The sequence below is a fragment of the Salmo trutta genome, chromosome 36, assembly GCF_901001165.1.
Source record: "Salmo trutta chromosome 36, fSalTru1.1, whole genome shotgun sequence".
Classification (NCBI taxonomy): Eukaryota; Metazoa; Chordata; class Actinopteri; order Salmoniformes; family Salmonidae; genus Salmo; species Salmo trutta.
In genome coordinates this window covers 22,213,606-22,217,155 of record NC_042992.1, presented here as the reverse complement: position 1 = coordinate 22,217,155, position 3,550 = coordinate 22,213,606, and positions in this window count along the sequence as shown.

Genomic DNA, 3,550 nt, shown 5'->3' with positions numbered 1-3,550 from the left:
TCAATTAACTTTTTAAGATATAGGGGGCAGTATTTTCAATTTCGGATGAAAAGCGTGCCCAGAGTAAACTGCCTAATACAAATATTTGCATATTATTAGTAGATTTGGATAGAAAACACTGTGACATTTCTAAAACTGTTTGAATGATGTCTGTGAGTATAACAGAACTCATATGGCAGGCAAAAACCTGAGAAAAATCCAACCAGGAAGTGGGAAATCTGATGCTTGTAGTCTTTTCATGTCATTGCCTATCTAACACATAGTGACTTAGTGTTCATTTTGCACTTCCTAAGGCTAAGATGTCAACAGTCTTTAGAACCTTGTTTCAGGCTTTTGCAGTGAACAGAGAGCGAACAAGAAGCCCAGGAAGTTGGGTGACTAAGAAAATGACATGAGTTCATTTGCGTGCATTCACGTGATGAGGTAGCTGTGTTCCATAACGTTTTTCAAGACATTGGAATCGTCCGGTTGGAATATTATTGAAGTTTTATGTTAAAAAGGCCCTAAACATTGATGCTTTACAATGTTTGACATGTTTCTACGAACAGAAATATAACTTTTTTTTACTTTTCTTCATGAAATTCTCGGCGAGCTTCCTGCATTTGGAGTAGCTTACTGAACGCGCAAACAACAAGGAGGTATTTGGACATAAATTATGGACTTCATCGAACAAAACAACATTTATTGTGGACCTGGGATTTCTGGAAGTGCCTTCTGATGAAGATCATCAAAGGTAAGTGAATATTTATAATGCTATTTATGATTTTAGATGACTCCAAAATGGCGGGTATCTGTATTGCCTGATGTATTTTTCTGAGCGCCGTACTCAGGTTATTGCAAAATGTGCTTTCCCCGTGAAACTTTTTTGAAATCTGTCACAGCGGTTGCATTAAAGAGATGTTTATCTATAATTCTTTGAATAACAGTTTAATATTTTATCAACGTTCATGATGAGTAGTTTTGTAAATTGTTGTGCTGATTCACCGGGAGTTTTGGAGGCAAAATATTTTCTGAACATCACGCGCCAATGTAAAATGGGGGTTTTGGATATAAATATGAACTTTATCGAACAAAACATACATGTATTGTGTAACATTGAGTCCTAGGAGTGTCATTTGATGAAGATCGTCAAAGGTTAGTGCTTCATTTTAGCTGTATTTCTGGTTTTTGTGACCCCTCTCCTGCTTGGAAAATGGCTGTGTGGTTCTTCATGTGTTGGCACTGTCCTAACATAATCTAACTTTATGCTTTCACCGTAAAGCCTTTTTGAAATCGGACACTGTGGTTGGATTAAGGAGAGGTGTATCTTTTAAATGGTGTAAAAATAGTTGTATGTTTGAGAAATTTGAATTATGACATTTTGTTGTTTTGAATTTGCTGCCTTGATATTTCACTGGCTGTGTCCCGCAGGTGGGACGCTAGTGTCCCACGTAGCCCATAGAAGTTAACAGGTGTGGCTTGTTAAAAGTTAATTTGTGGAATTTCTTTCTTTCTTAATATGTTTGAGCCAATCAGTTGTGTTGTGACAAGGTAGGGTGGTATACAAAAGATTGCCCTATTTGGTAAAAGACCAAGTCCATATTATGGCAAGAACAGCTCAAATAAGCAAAGAGAAATGACAGTCCAACGTTACTTTAAGACAAGAAGGTCAGTCAATGCGGAAAATATCAAAAACTTTGAAAGTGTCTTCAAGTGCAGTCGCAAAAACCATCAAGCGCTCTGATGAAACTGGCTCTCATGAGGACCGCCACGTGAAAGAAAGTCCCAGAGTTACCTCTGCTGCAGACGATAAGTTCATTAGAGTTACCAGCCTCAGAACTTGCAGCCCAAATAAATGCTTCACAGAGTTCAGGTAACATTATTCTTTAAGAAATTCTTCAGGCTCTGTCAAGTTGCTTGTTGATCATTGCTGGACAGCCATTTTCAAGTCTTACCATAGATTTTCAAGCCGAATTAAGTAAGAAACGTAACTAGGCCACTCAGGAACATTCAATGTCATTTTGGTAAGCAACTCCAGTATATATTTGGGCTTGTGTTTTAGGTTATTGTCTTGCTGAAAGGTGAATTTGTCTCCCAGTGTCTGTTGGATAACAGACTGAAACATGTTTTTCTATAGGATTCTGCCTTATGCCCCAAAACTCCCTAGTCCTTGCCGGTGACAAGCCTATCCATAACATGTTGCAGCCACCACCATGGTCGAAAATATGAAAAGTGGTACTCAGTAATGTGTTGTGTTGGATTTACCCCAAACATAACGCTTTGTATTAAGGACATAAAGTACATTTCTTCACCACATTTTTTGCAGTTTTACTTTAGTGCCTTATTGCAAACAGGATGCATGTTTTGTAATACTTGATTCTGTACAGGCTTCCTTCTTTTCACTCTTTCAGTTAGGTTAGTATTATGGGGTAACAATGCTGTTGATCCGTCCTCAGTTTTCTCTTATCACAGCCATGGTGAAATCCCTGAGCGGTTTCCTTCCTCTCCGGCAACTGAGTTAGAAAGGGCGCCTGTATCTTTGTAGAGACTGGGTGTACTGATCCACCATCCAAAGTGTAATTAATAACTTCACCATGTTCAAAGGGATATGCTTATTTTATTTTTACCCATCTACCAATAGGTGCCATTCTTTGCAAGGCATTGGAAAACCTCCCTGGTCTTTGTGTTTGAATCTGTGTTTGAAATTCACTGCTCGACTGAGGGACCTTAAAGATAATTGTATGTGTGGGGTACAGAGGCGAGGTAGTCATTCAAAAAGCATGTTAAACACTATTATTGCACTCAGAGTGAGTCCATGCACCTTATTATGTGACTTGTTAAGCACATTTTTACTCCTGAACTTATTTAGGCTTGCCATAACAAAGGGGATGAATAATTATTGACTCAAGACATTTCAGCTTTTCATTTTTAACGAATTTGTAAAAATATCTAAAAACATAATTACACTGGCATTATGGGGTATTGTGTGTAAGCTGGTGACACACAATCTCAATGTAATTCACTTTATATTCAGGCTGTAATACCAAAAAATGTGGAAAATGTCAAGGGGTGTGAATACTTTCTGAAGGCACTGCGTGGTTCTTATAAATGTTTTACAGTTTATTTCAGTGTTATGCTATTCATAATTTCAAGCAGATTTGTATTCCCTTCACACCATTTCATCAAACAATTTCTACATAATGAACACTATAACAAAACTAGCACGTTAGATTAGAGAAATAAATGCACTGAAAATGGTGGTTACTTTGTAATAGTCTTTGTTTTGGGGACTTTGATTATGTCTATGATTCAATTCTTTCCAGACTAATCCCTACGATAATTCACTCAATCTCACTCAAACAAACTTTAGCATTTGAGTTAGAAATATTTCCTTTGCTGGGTTGCTTTTAAAAGCATCTACTGATATGTATCTGTGTCCTGGCTGTTTTAAACATATAGGCGACTGCAGTGCAGGAGAAACCACACACATGAAGCCGGGTATAGGGAGAGGAAATTAGATTCATTTTCAAGGAAATTGTTTTAACAGAAGGAAAGGGAGTGAGAGCCGTCC